The 15,140-nt window shown below is 47.6% G+C and overlaps 1 long non-coding RNA gene across 1 annotated transcript; it reads right to left on the reverse strand.

The window, feature by feature from the left end:
• Positions 1-1,082: 1,082 nt before the first annotated feature.
• Positions 1,083-13,851, reverse strand: LOC109502428. The gene is made up of 3 exons (XR_002744543.2): positions 12,294-13,851; positions 3,092-3,189; positions 1,083-2,049 (listed from the first exon to the last, which is right to left on the reverse strand). It is a non-coding gene; the product is annotated as an uncharacterized LOC109502428 (long non-coding RNA).
• Between the last annotated feature and the right edge of the window lie 1,289 nt (positions 13,852-15,140).

A 15,140-nucleotide genomic window follows, 5' to 3' on the forward strand; every position in this document is an offset into this window, starting at 1 on the left:
CTATGGCACAGGCTGCGGTGTGGTGGGCATGTGGTTACAAAGCCAGGGTCCTGATGTCAGGAACACCCGGAGAGGCGCTCTGATAAATGCAATCGGGAGGCGATGTGTTTGGGTTGCTCCCTGTGTGCTAATCTGTTACCCGCTGGTCCTTATGCTTTCGGCTGCTCCCCAGTTAACACTCATTAAGCATGCATGTAGTGCTTCCATCCTGAGCCTTGGCCCTGCTGTCAGAACCCTCCTCCAGACATCTGCAGCAGAAAGAGAATGGAAGGACCCCTTGGGTCTCCTGCTGACCTGGAACAGCGATCCTTCCCATTTGGAAGGTCCTTCTGGAGTTTCCCTTTTCCTGACGTTCTCATCTAAATGAAGATCACTCCTGAAGTCAGCCTGACCCCAGGCTGAGTCATCCTTGGGCTGTGGTGCACTTATCCCACACATCTTGGCATTTGCCAAATGTTGCCATTAATCCCAGAATGACAGCCACTACCTGATGGCTCATCGTTCCTCTCACGGTAACTGCAGATCACCTGGAGCCAAAAGCTCCAAATCTTTTGCTTTTTAGTTTCTATATCCTGGCGAGGCAAGTACAAACAGCATTGTTGGTGCCCCTCATACAGGCAAGAAAAGCAAGGACAAAACTGTGTGATGTGACTCTCCTCACGTATGCAAATAGGGAGTGGCAGGGTTACAATAAAACAAAGGAGTTCTGACTCCCTGTTCAATTCTGTTTGGAAATTCGTTTTTCATGGTCTCAATGAGGGGCCGTTGGTTCATTAATTTTCACCACAAACACTATTGAGAACCATTAACTGCCTGTACCTTAAAAATTTTTTTTAACGTTTATTTATTTTTGAGACAGAGAGAGAGACAGAGCATGAACGGGGGAGGGTCAGGGAGAGAGGGAGACACAGAATCTGAAACAGGCTCCAGGCTCTGAGTGGTCAGCACAGATCCCGACGCGGGGCTCGAACTCACGGACCTCGAGATCATGACCTGACCCGAAGTCAGACGCTTAACCGACTGAGCCACCCAGGCGCCCCTGCCTGTACCTTAAATAGCTGTGTGTGCACGTGTGTGTATGTGTGTGTTTCCCCTGCCAAGCAAGACAATGTGGTCACTGGGTAGAGAGACCATTGGGTTGGGGACCAGAAAAGCTGGGTTTTTGATGTGGCCACCGCCAAGATGGGGGGCCTGGGAAGTCACAACCACTGAGGCTTTCATTTCCTTATCTGTGAAATAAAGAGAGTGCATTTCTGATTTGGGGTGTGTTTCAATATCTTTAACCCTGGATCTATCCAAACAAAACAATTCAGTGAGGTTACCTTTGCCTAGTAACTAAGTATCATTCACCTGGCTAGTCCAGATTGTTCAGGTGGGTTTATTGCTTTATTGATTTTTAAGTTTTTTGTTTTTCTTTTCTTCTGAGTGACCTGGCCTGTTCTTGGTACAGAATTCCATCCTCAGGTTATAAATTCCTTTAGGACAGCAATGGCTAATAGGTTTCAACTTGAGCGCCCGTCAAGTCAGTGAGCAATGGCTGTTGGGAGTTCTGTGTGAAGGTTTCTGAGGCCATGTTCTAAGGCTCCATGGGATAGTGGTTGGTTAGCCATGCCTGCAGTGGGCATGGGCTAGGGAAATGGGGAGGGTGAGGGCTGTATCTGTGATAGCAGTGACGAATTTGAGAGGGGCAAGGGGAACCATGCCCCTTGTGCCCAGAGGCACAGAGCTCCTTGGAAGTAAGAGCTGGGATGGGAATCCAGGCCTCTTCCCTTCAAGTTCAGGTACTTCCCACCTGGTCTCCCTCTTTATTGGTTGTTGGCAATCAGGTGCTTAGAAGATGCTCTTTGGTGACGATGACGATGATGACACTAATGGCTGTGACAGCAGGCTCTCTGCCCGTGCAGTTGTGGGTACTCCATAGATGTGTTTCTTCCTTTCTGCAGGAGAGAAGAGCGTAACCCTCGACAGGAGATGGGCCAGGTGCCTTTCATAAGTGTTCCAAAGATTCATGTCCTCCTTTCTCCTCCCGGCCAGTCCCAAGAGAGACTCCTGAAAGATAATGCCTTGCACAAGTGACAGGTAGCAGGTGGAGAGGATCCGGAGGGGAGTGGAGGGCAGCGGGACAATGGGGCCAGCCTTCTTGGCCTCACAGAGGGGCATCTCAGCGAACAGCGATGGCCTGTGGCCTTCCAAATGGCAAAGGCACAGCGAGGTCCCAGCGAGGTCCACTGTGGAGGGGCTCCCCGCCCAGATGGACCTGCGGTACTGTGAAGGAACATTCTGTGTTCCTCGGCTGGCAGTGAGCACTCAGCCTATCAGCCTCCCCCGACTGCACACCAAGGGCCCTGATGGCTTCCTCAGGGGGCACCCTGGAACTTCTGCCCGGAGCAGATGCCTGGGCTTTCTGTTCCCACAGAGCAGCCTTGCCTGGGGCGGTCTATCAGTCTTTCTCCGCTGGGAGGCAGCCACCTGTGCTGAGCTGTGCATGGAGCCTCCTCACAGGGCCCAGGAGGGAGGATGCTGCCTGGGTGGAGGATGCTGTCTGGTCTGGCTCCAGGCATAGGAGGCTGGGGGCCCATCCCAGGCCCTGGAGCCTGAATGCCCTTTTGTTTGCAACGAAATCAATCTACCCTTTAAAAAAGCATCCAGTGGCCAAAGTCCCAGGTAAAAAGCCGTGCTGCTGGGGTGGGGGCGGGAGGGGCAGAATTCCTCAAGCTCTGTGGGCCTCGAACCGTCTCTAGGAAAGGCCTGGGCCTGGCTGGCAGTGTAGATGGGATTCCCCCCAACACACACACCTCTCTTTGCAGGCAGGTAACTCCACAGTGAAGAATAATAACCAAAGCCATGTCTCAGAGCTTTCAGGAAAGGGGCTCTGGATCCTGGCTTCAGGTCTGGGAAAGGCCTGGGTTTCCTGGAGCAAAACGCCTTAGAGTCCGCCTCCGGACATCCTCTCCTAGGATCCTCCTTAGGTCAAATGCAGGACCCACCCAGCTCCCACCTGACTCTGATCTCACAAAGTAACAGCCTTCACGGGCCCCGAGGCTGACTGGCCAAGAAGTCCAACAATAAAAGAAACCCCGTTGGTACTCACACTCCAGAGTGCCTTGTCTTTCTCCTGCAAGACTATTCCTTTCTTTGCCACCATCGGTTTACATTCTTCAATCAAGGAAGCGCCAAGAGGCCAGAAGCCTGCAACACACGGCATGCTTATTTCCATAGCAGGATTATCGCCACAGCGTTAGTAACCGAACATAATTTGGGTCCTGAGGGAGTTTACTGTCAAAGGTGAACTTGTTCTCCATCGGCGGAGACATGGCCCTAAGTTTCTGTCTCCAGGGATTCCATGGAGGTCTTTGCGGGGCAGGAGCAAACACGTCATTGTTTAGGCTAAGCTGCATCCCCACAACCTGAGCCATCCTTACTCTCGAGATTGGGTATGGACATTTTTGGAAGGATTCCTGATCCAAGCGACCATGTCAGAGTTCTTTCTACACCTGGCCTTCTTTCATGCATTTCTCTGCATTTTATTGCAAGGCAGGGGCTGTCCCTGTGCCTATAAACACTCCCTGCCATCCTCAGGAGGAAGGGCCCTCAGACAAATAAGTGAACAAGGTTTTATCGAATACTATGTTCCAGGCTCTGTGCCAGCCTCAGGGAGCCCTGTGGGTCCTCAAGAGGACTTTAGGTATGGGGGCAGGGGGAATCAGTATAAAGTGTTACAGGTGACAAGTTAGAAGTAATTATTGTGTTCAGTGGGGAGGGCACAGAGTAGGAGCCAGTATTTCCTCTGTGGGTAAGGAGATGAAGGGAAGAGGGTGGGAAAACTTCCCCCACCACCTGCAATTGTTTTCGAAATGAAAGTCACAACGTGGAGCTCTTCTGTATACTCTTAAATCCGCGTGCCAGGCTTCAGGCCTCGTGGTCCCAGATGTCTGCCTGCCCAGCCTGGTGGGGACCAGCATCTGGGGCATGGGTCAAGTTCTCCAAGTTCCAAGAAGATGGGTAGGACAAGATTGTCAGTATCCTAATTTCCCACAGTGGGAGCTCTATTTGTCCCTAAGAGAGTATAGCCGTCTGAGGAAAGGCCAGTCCTCTGGCACGGTCTTGCCCAGGAAATCCCAAACAGATGTTTTCTTCAAAAGGAGCTATGTTTATTTAAGAAATACTCTTAAGTTCGGGCTACAATCAATCAATCAATCAATCAAAAGAAGCAGCAACCCATCCATAGCCACAGACCTGAACAAGGCCCAGGAAATCCAGCTAGGTTTGTCAGCGGGCCACAGAGTTGTGATTTCACATGGTGTGGCTAAGGGAAAACAGCTGCCCTGAGCACTTCTGGGCCTACCTCACATCATCAGTGACAGTCTGGGTTCTCCATGCACCCAAACGCATGATTGCATTCATTCACGCACCCTATCCAGCAGAGTTACCGTAGTTTCGTTACATAGCATATATATTAACATGGAGAAAAATGTCTACACCACAGACAATAACTCACAGCTAAGGACCAAAGACGGCTTCCAGAATCCTTACCTTGCCAAGCTCAGTGTATCAGTGTGGATACAAAGAAGCTCAGTTCTAACACGAAGTATCGGAATTGCAAGGTCAAAGGAATTCAAGGAGCCAAGGAGCATGCTCTCCTGTTTGCTATTTGTTATTTTATTTAACTCAGTCTTCCCTGTAGCTTAAATGTCCCTGCTCTGGGCAGGCTTTGGGAAACACACATCTGCTCATCGCAATCTCTGAAAGCACTTAGAATTTACAAGCCTTGCACTTTGGTGAAACTCCGTGCTCTTCTAAGGAGCCTCTAAATCAGTCTCCACTAGGGGTTCTGAGGTGCCTTATGATGTCCAATTCGCTCTCTATCCGGATCTTTTTTTTTTTTTCCACGTTTATTTATTTTTGGGACAGAGACAGAGCATGAACGGGGGAGGGGCAGAGAGAGAGGGAGACACAGAATCAGAAACAGGCTCTAGGCTCCGAGCCATCAGCCCAGAGCCCGACGCGGGGCTCGAACTCGCGGACCGCGAGATCGTGACCTGGCTGAAGTCGGACGCTTAACCGACTGCGCCACCCAGGCGCCCCTCTATCCGGATCTTAATGGGATGTGTGAAACCTTGGTGAGGCAGTGCCAGAATGTTTAACGCTCACTGCCCCTTGGTTACTCTGGCCTCGCCTAGACAGAAACTCTTTGTTCACGTAGCCCCATCATGTCTCCCCAGCAGGTGCCATCCACGGGGCCATAACATCAGGGACACAGGTTGCTACATCTCAGCAGCCACCAGGTAGAGCCAGGAGCAAAACCTGCTTTTGTTTTTGCTTACTGAAAACCGTGATCTGAGCTGTGTGCTGCCATTAAAAAATAATTCGCGAGTTTAAAAGCAGTAAACTATCCATGGCCACAGGTTACTTTTAAGACATGCTCTTTTTCCTTGAGGAAGCTGCACTATCGGTAATGACTCCTGGAGGGAGAGAGGGAGGGAGAAGAGCGGGAAGCAGACCAGGGAGGGGAGCTCCCGCAGCAGTCACTTCAGGCTATAACTTTCCAAGCAAAGAAAATGGCTGAGCCGGTTCAGATCCCCTCCAGCCTGGATTGCTTTGCTCTTCAGGGCCGCAGGGCTCACTGGAGCACAGCTCAGCGCCTCAGCGGGTCAGGCCTTCTCGGGCACTCTGCTGGAGGCCTGTCCCACATAAACAACAGGGCCCGTGCCTGACATCTGGTTTTAGGCTGCATCATTATCTAGAATCCTAATCTGTTCAGAAGGGATGCATTATACTCAGCTGCCTGCATTATGCATTTACACGGTCCCCTCCACACGGCAGACACCGCTCTAGGCACCGAGACCTCAGAGGTGAACCCAACACGGTTGCCGTCATCATGGGGCTGATGTTCTTATGGAAGCAGCCAGACAAGAAACAAACAAACACATTAATATATAATATAGCAGCTGGTAGTGATCTGTGCCATGGAAAGCATAAAGCAAAGGGGAAGGCTATGGGCTGCTCTGGGTGGGGTGGCCAGGGAAGGTCTGCTGACGAGGCGGCCCTTTGAACAGGGAGTCCTGAACGGAGAGCATTTCAGAGGGAACAGCAGGTGCTCAGCAAAAGGAAGAACCTGGCAAAGAGCACGGCAGACACTAAAACCAGCTGCTACTGTCAAGCGCTTACTATGTACGTAATCGAGCACTTTACATACACCCTGTGCTGCTTTAATGCATTGTCTCATTTAATTGTCACAACAGTCCTATGACCCGGGTAGAATTATTCTATTTTACAGATCGGAAACAGAAGCTGAAGGACGACCTAATTTGCCTCAGATCACATAGTTAGGACATGGCAGAGTTGAGGCTTGAGCCTGGGTCTGGTCTCAGTCCAAACACCCACGTTCCTAAGCTTTAAGATATCGTGCCCTATGCTGCTGTAGTGGAGAGCACTCCCAGACCCACAGGGTTTAGAGTGGAGGAAATACTTTTGACTGACAGCTGCACGGAAGATGCTTTGCTCATCACGCAAACCGCTTTCTTGTATGATTGTTTTCTCTCTTACTTAGAAACATTGTCCAGACAAAGTTGCGTTTTGGGTGGTCTCTTGAGTCTTTGCTGCTTCTCTCTTCTCTCTTTTTTTTTTTTTTAATTTAAGTTTATTTATTTATTTATTTAAAATTTTTTTTTTCAACGTTTATTTATTTTTGGGACAGAGAGAGACAGAGCATGAACGGGGGAGGGGCAGAGAGAGAGGGAGACACAGAATCGGAAACAGGCTCCAGGCTCTGAGCCATCAGCCCAGAGCCTGACGCGGGGCTCGAACTCACGGACCGCGAGATCGTGACCTGGCTGAAGTCGGACGCTTAACCGACTGCGCCACCCAGGCGCCCCGATTTATTTATTTTTGAAAGAGAGAGAGACAACATGAGCCAGGGAAGGGCAGAGAGAGAGAGAGAGGGAGGGAGGGAGGGAGGGAGAGAGAGAGAATCCCAAGCAGGCTCTGCGCTGACAGCGCAGTGGGGCTCGACGCGGGGCTTGAACCCACAAACCCGTGAGATCATGACCTGAGCCAGAATCCAGAGTCAGACGGTTAATTGACTGAGCCACCCAGTCGCCCCGCTGTTTCTCTTTTACAAGGCAAATGTGGTTGCTCCCAGGATGCCCACGAATGCCACTCTGTTCCCACCTTTATTCCCGGGCTTCCTAGGGGTGCCACAAAGTTGCAGTGCTCTCTCAAGAACCCGGCATGTGGAGCTCAGAAGTGTAAGACTGCTTTGTTCTTACGTTAGCCCTGAGATCAGAAGTGATTATCAGAGGACAGCCATCTTGGTGAATGCCTCATCTAGCAGGACCACATGGACACAGTGCGGTTTGGTAGAAAGAATACCAATTTGGAATCAGTAACTCTGCAATTTTGCAGAGTCAGACCAAAAAAAAAAAAAGAAAAAAACAAAAAACATCTGCCTGATCCTGAGCAGATAAATCAGTAATTTTCTCAGAGCCTCAGAGTCCTCATCTACAAAACAGGAGTGATCATGCCTACTTCTTTCTACCCTTTTCAGCAGTGACAAGAGAGTATCCCCAGGAGAATATGCTTCTCGTGAAGGAGCTCCTTCATCCTTCCCCAGAAGAGAAGAGAAAACACAAACAAAGAGCTTGGTGTGGAGCTCAGTTCCTGTCTCCTAGATGTGAAAAGCCTGAAGGCTATAAAATCGCCCTGGAATTCATCCACACCCAAACAGTAGTTTTGTGTGTTGGCTCTTCTACTGCCTTGGGGAGGCAAAGCAAGGTCACTGAAAGATCTCTCTCCAGGGGCGCCTGGGTGGCTCAGTCGGTTAGGCATCTGACTCTTGGTTTTGGCTCAGGTCATGGTCTCACAGTTCCTGGGATTGAACTCCGCGCTGACAGTGCAGAACCTGCTTGGGATCCTCTCTCTCCCTCTGTCTCTGCCCCTCCCCTGCTTGTGCTCTTTCTCACTCTCTCAAAATAAATAAATACACTTTAAAAATTTAAAAAAAAAAAAGAATAACTTTTTTAACGTTTATTTATTTTTGAGACAGAGAGAGACAGAGCATGAACGGGGGAGGGGCAGAGAGAGAGGGAGACACAGAATCTGAAACAGGCTCCACTGTTTCCGATTCTGTGTCTCCCTCTCTCTCTGCCCCTCCCCCGTTCATGCTCTGTCTCTCTCTGTCCCAAAAATAAATAAACGTTGAAACAGGCTCCAGGCTCTGAGCGGTCAGCACAGAGCCCGACGCGGGGCTCGAACTCACAGAGGGTGAGATCGTGACCTGAGCCCAAGTCGGCCGCCCAACCGACTGAGCCACCCAGGTGCCCCAAGAATAACTTTTAAAAAGACAGAAGTGGAACTGAAAGCACCCTGAGTCCAGATGAGTGAGAAAACATCTCAATAAACACATTTTAGATTTAACAAGCCCAAAATGACCCCAAATACAAATATGCATGGGGTAGCTGTGGATGTGATTAGTGGTTACGATATGGATTTTAAGCCAATCCCTTTGAGTTCGGATGGTGGCCCTGCCACTTACTAGCTATGTGACTTCAAGTGACTTAATTGCCATCTCTGTACCTTTATTTCACCCTTCGTAAAATGGAGAATAGTAGTATCTACCCCAGATTATTATGAAATTTAATAAGCAAATGCGCGCACGCACACACACACACACACACACACACACACACACACACTAGTCTCTGACAAATTAAGCAACATTTAAGCTTTGGCCATTATTATGAGGAACGGACCAGGTTTAGGGAGGAAAATTCCAGGCCATGAGAAAGATGCTATCACTTAATTATCCAGGGAACGGCATTCCCTCGGGAAAGCCATCCAAAGTGTACCAGGAAAGGCCACTCCGTTCCGTGGCTGAAGATACGTGCTGACTCTTGGTTGGGTGCGGATGAAAGCGCCGCTCCGGTCCCGGAGAGTAGGAGGGATGTTAAGTGTATGCTGCATTGTCGTTAATTAATTTCTCAAGGGCTGCAGTAATCAGGAGGCTCATTAATGTGTTTCAGCCTGCCTTTCGTTTAGAGAACGAACGAGCAGTAAATGCAAATGCAGTGCACTTAGAAACCTTAGAAATCGTTCCGTGCTGTAGTGGGAGGGGGGACACCCTGCTACATCTCTAAGAAAAAGAAAAAAAACCCACAAGGGCTTCTTTAATCACATGAGAGAGGAACAATTCCAACCCAACAGCAGCAGAAGCTCCCTGTGGCTTTTCAAAATATTATCATTTGGACCTGGTTGTCCCTTTGCTCTTGTACAGTGTTTAAAGATGCCATGCTCTATCCATATTTATACTCTCCCCAGCAGGGCGCTTAATCCCGACAGGCAGATTCCAGGAGCCAGGGCTTGGGTGAGCCCCTGCAAAGGATCCGCCCTAAGCTCACAGGGATGCATGGCAGAAAAGGTCCCCAAAGGCCCCCCCTACTGGAGGCTTAGCTGTTGTGTCAGGTCGGGGGCACAGGCCAGTGGCTTCTCTAATTCTTCGAGGCCAACCTCAGGGTCGCATGTGCCTTCTTCACTCTAATCTTGACCTCCCCTGAGGAGATGTTTGAAACGGTGCCAATTCCTTCTCTGAGTAGTGAGCATGTTTCCGAAGAGCCCTTTCACGGACCTGGACCTCTTCCTCCCCAGCTATTCCTAGTAAATAAATAACGTGCGTAGAACCGTGCCTCCCTGATAGGAAGCCCTCTGTAAGTGTTTATTATTCTCATTGTGATTCGTATTGTTAACTGCTGGCAGACAGCGAGCCACGGGATTTCGGGGATTCTGTCCCTCCATTTTTCCACACTGGGCTTCCTCATAATAACTGCTGTACAGGTGGTCACAACCCACCATAGCATCTTAGATTGTGACTTAGACCTCCGTCCTCCCTCTTTCCCCATCCTCATCTTTAATCCACTTAGGTCGGTAACACCTATTCTCATTTTTACCCTCCCCCAGTGTGCAGGAGAGGGCCGGGCCTAGGTCTACACGGCCTCTCTAGAGTAGGACATGTCTCCAGTGGGCATGGAGGTTAGCCCACGGAAAGCAGAGGTTCCCATGGAAAGGGATGCCGAGTAATCTGTGACACACCACGCTCCTCCCTGGGAGTCACTTCACACCCATATAGCCCCACTTCCCCCTACCCCTATCTCTCCCAGGGGAACCTGAACATCAGACCCTCACTTGGGACCCCAACCACCCTTTCCTCTTCAGTTCAGTTCAACAAGCATCTATCGAGCACCTATTATGTGCCAACCTCTCTGCCAAGCGCTAGGGATACAAAATGAATAAGACACGTCTCTATCCTTAGGGAGCACAGAGTCTAGGGTTCAGTCACACCCAGAAACGCCACTGCAATAAATGGAAGCACAGAGGAATCTTCCTGAAGGAGATGGGGCCTGACTTGGTCATTAAGGACAAGAGTCTGAAGGAAACAGGTGATGGGTGCAGTTTTACAACTTATTTGCTCCTTCCAGTACTTGCCCAGAGGGAGCCTCCTGAGAACACTGAGGAGTCAAGCCTTTATAAAGATCATGGTTTTATACTCTGGTATTCCAAGATGTTCCCGGCCGTATGAGATTCACGTTGCTCCTTGGTTAAACGAATTCGATAATGGATAGCTAATCTTGAGATATGGGGTCGAATGTTTATAGGGTGAACATGTCAATCTCTACCTTAGTTCCTAATCTGTAAATAGAGTTTTTACTTCTCTTGAAATTCTTTCTCTTCCATGAAGGTTTCCTATTAACAAGGGTTTGTTGCTGCCTCCTGCCCTTAACCCCCTATCATGCAGTGCCACAATTGGGAACATGCCCCAGCATGTCCTCGGAGGACATAGTCCTATTTATACACGTGTGGGTCTATATCCCAATTATGGCCTGGACCTGGGTCAGCTTCTCAGATGCAACATGAATCATGTTACAACATAAAGAAGAATCTTAGTTCCAGGCTTTGACATCAATTGGGTCAAGGCTGAAGTTCAAAATGTTGATTGCAACATCTAGTTTTAAACCCGAATCATGTTTCACTTTTACGATGTTTTCCACATTTTGGGGGGCCTGGGTGGCTCAGTCAGTTAAGTGTCCGACTTCAGGCTCAGGTCATGATCTCACGGTCCGTGGGTTCAAGCCCCGTGTCAGGCTGTGTGCTGACAGCTCGGAGCCTGGAGCCTGCTTCAGATTCTGTGTCTCCCTCTCTCTCTGCCCCTCCCCTGCTTGCACTCTGTCTCTCTGTCTTCCAAAAGTAAATAAACATTAAAAAAATTTTTAATAAATTAAGGTAGAACATCAGGAAAAAGAATATATGCCACAAATAAGAAATAAAAAGCAGATACTAGACTTAAATCCAAATACACTGAAAATTACATTGAATATAAAGAGTCTAAACATGCCAATTAAAATGTAGAGGTTGTCAGGGCACCTTGGTGGCTCAGTCGGTTAAGTGTCATGATCTCACAGTCTGTGAGTTCAAGCCCCGCATTGGGATCTGTGATGATAGCTCTTAGAGCCTGGAGCCTGCTTCAGATTCTGTCTCCCACTCTCTCTCTCCCTGCGCCTGCTCACACTCTGTCTCTCTCTCCCTCTCAAAAATAAACATTAAAAAAAAAATGTAGAGATTGTCATGGGGGGCCTGGGTGGCTCAGTCAGTTGAGCACCTGACTTCGGCTCAGGTCATGATCTCACAGTCCATGGGCTCAAGCCCCGCGTTTGGCTCTGTGCTGACAGCTCGGAGCCTGGAGCCTGCTTCCAATTCTGCCTCTGCCCCTCCCCCTCTGCCCCTCCCCTGCTCATGCTCTGTCTCTCGCTCAAAACTAAGTAAACATTAAAAACATTAAAAAAAGATTTTTGCTACATTTTAATGATTTTTCTAAAGGTGAAATAAAACAAAGGGTAGATTGCTTACACATGCTCTACATCTGGTAAGTTCTCAGTAACGTTGCATATGTTCATTATTATTAAGAGAGAGTTCTGCTGAGGACTCAAGTCATTAATACCTCTAGAGGTGGATAGAAATTTATCTGCTATGCGAAATAAGTTTGGCGTTTTCTTTATGTATATTACGTTGGTCTCACTGAACTCTCATATTGTTCTTTAATGTTTTGTGCTTACATCTGGGCCTCTTAATTAGACTAAAAGGAGTGTGAGGGCAGTGATCTTAGATTTCTATTATATTTCCCTCACAGCACTTAGCACCATTCCTTGCAAATAGCAGACACCCAGTAAATATATCTCTATGCATTGATTGGCTCTACAAGGCTCTACAAATGAATATTAAAGTACCACATATAAAATACAAAATACCATAATAGTTGGCATCATCCGCTCCACGGTCCCTTTCGTTGTCACTGCTTCTCAGCTCAGGAAAATGAGTAGGAGGAGGGTCCTGGGTGAGGTAACAAATGCAGAGGACTGTAAACTATCCCGGCTGACCGGTTCACACACCTCAGCTTCTCCTTGTGTCTCTTTCTCACACTATCCACTGTCCCTGCGGGCTCCCGATCGTCTCTGACCTCCAGGCTCCAGGGCACCAGATGCGGCACTAGTTTATTGCACTAAGGTGCAAACGACTTCTTCCAAGTTCAGGAGAAACCCTGGAGAGGCGGCCTGCCTCCTAGGTCACCCGCAGCAAGCCAGGGCAAACTGGGTTGGCTCCGTCCTCCCTTTCAAATAATAGGCCATTCAGTCTTTGGGAGAGAAGTGAATCAGCAACCCCAGGGCCATTCTAGCGGCCCAAACGGCTGCCAGCTGGACAGCCCGCTTCAAACAACCAATTAGTATGAGCACCACAAGTTGCTTTGAGCAAATCCAGGCAGCTCTCCTCGCAAAAACTAGAAGGGCCCACATGTCCGCGTGGAAAATGAAGTTGTTTCACCTTCCCTGGCACGGTTCCACTCCAAGGAACAAGCTTTATTTCTCTCAAAACTTGGCTTCCCTTGACTTGTCAGATGAAAAATGATGTGAAGTTATTGAAATCATCTGCTAAGGGAAATGAATCCAAGCTCAGTGAAAGAGGTTTTGCTGCCAGCCTGTCTTATAAGCAAAATAGAACGGTGCCACCAGGTGAAGACAGTAATTATTTCAATGAGCAATTGTATTAGATGTAGAAGGTAATGAGGAATAAAGATGCTGGACCCAGCCCAGTGATTTGCTACATATGCTTCTCTTTCCTGTTCTAAGGTAGCAAATGAACGGAGTGAGTTCAGCTGTGGGATGATAGAGGCTTCCCCCGATGTGGACTGACTCACAATTCATCATTCGCTGCCCGATGAAGAGACAGCACAACCCTGGGGAATCCGCAGACGTGAGATGCCAACAGTGCCTGTCCCACCCTCGATCTAATACTGCCTTTGGTGCACAGTGACCCTGGAGGAAAATGGCAAGCCGTGAAGCGGGATGGTGGTTAGGGAAACGACAACTGACAGACATTTTTAACTTTGTTGCTGAAATGAAATAAGGAAATCCCAAGGATCTGGAGTATTTTTGTTCATCTCCATCTTGGGCCATTCTTTTGATTTTAAATAAATGCATTTCTGGAATGGGAGGAAGGAAAAGAGAGGGGGTGGGACATAGAGTGACAGCAAGGGCCACCTTGTTCTGGGAAGACATCGACCAAATTGGGTTAATCTGGCAGAACAGACTGAGGCAGCTGATAGTCTTTTTGCAAATGTGGCACATTTGAAGTTTCTGCTTTGATTAGTGCCTCTCCGTGTTATCTGAAAAGCCTATCGCGAAAGCAAAAACTGACAGTGTTTCAAGGAGTAATTGACAATTCCTTGATTAGAGTGAGAGATTTAACACACATTTCTTAGTAACTGGTAGATCAAACAGCCAAAAATATTCAGAATAGTTATAAAGATTTTGAACAACATAATTAACAAGTGTGATGTGAAGGACTTATATAGAGCACTGCACTCAACCACTGGAGAATACACTCTCTTTCCCAAATCACATATTACATTTATGAAAACTGATGATGAATTAGGGCATAAAGCAGTACCAAATTTTGACAAATTTCAAAGAACCAGTACCATAACATTGCAACACAATTAAGTTAGAAATCAGTAAAACTTATAACGTAAAGTCTCTACCCATCTAGAAATTTAAAAGCACACTTAAAATCCAGAGATAGAAAGCAGATTGTGGTTGCCAGGGGCTGGCAAGAGAGGGGAATGGGAAGTGACTATTTATTTAACGGGTACGGGGCTTCCTTTGGGGGTAATGAAAACGTGTTGGAACTCGCTAGAGGTGGTAGTTGTTACAACACTGTGAGTGTACTAAATTGTACACTTCAAGTTGGTTATCTTTGTATGGATTTCCAAGTCCGTAAAAAAAAAAAAAACTGCTGGTTATCTCCGTGTTTAAATCCTAACCAAAGGATACATGGGTGAGACTTTTTCAGGCTTCATACCTATGACATGTACATTTTTCTGTACAGTATGTATACATGTTTATATTTTCTGTATTATGCTTCAATAAAGAATTTAAGAATGAAAAACATCAACAGAACGAAATAATATTACAAAGTTTGAAAAATAAGAACTGCATGACACTATGCCCAAAATTTACGGTAAGTAGTGAACTCACTCAGATCAGGGAAATAAGATGTGGCAAAGGGTGATGATGAGGTCTCCAAAGTACACATAAAAGAAGACACACAGCTTTAAATGTTTCTTTGGAAAAAGAAGAAAGGTTTAAAATGAGCAAGAAACGCATTAAATGTAAGAAGGGAGAAACTAACAGAATATTCCCAAAGAACGTAAAAAGATGGAAATAATAGCCTTAAAGAAACAGATAACAGATACAATAATGATGATCAACAAAACCAAACACTGGGTCTTGGAAGAGACTAACCCCTGGAAAGATTGAATAAAGACACAAATAGGGGCACCTGGGTGGCTCAGTCGGTGAAACGTCTGACTTCGGCTCAGGTCATGATCTCAGTTTGTGAGTTTGAGCCCTGAGTCAGGCTCTGTGCTGACAACTCAGAGCCTGGAGCCTGCTTTGGATTCTGTGTCATCTTGTCTCTCTGCCCCTCCCCTGCTCATGCTCTGTCTCTCTCTCTCTCTCTCTCTCTCTCTCTCAAAAATAAATAATAAACATTTAAATAGATATATATAGAGAGAAGGCATATATAATATTAGGAATGAA

The sequence above is a fragment of the Felis catus genome, chromosome C1 (genome assembly GCF_018350175.1).
Source record: "Felis catus isolate Fca126 chromosome C1, F.catus_Fca126_mat1.0, whole genome shotgun sequence".
NCBI classification, from domain to species: Eukaryota; Metazoa; Chordata; class Mammalia; order Carnivora; family Felidae; genus Felis; species Felis catus.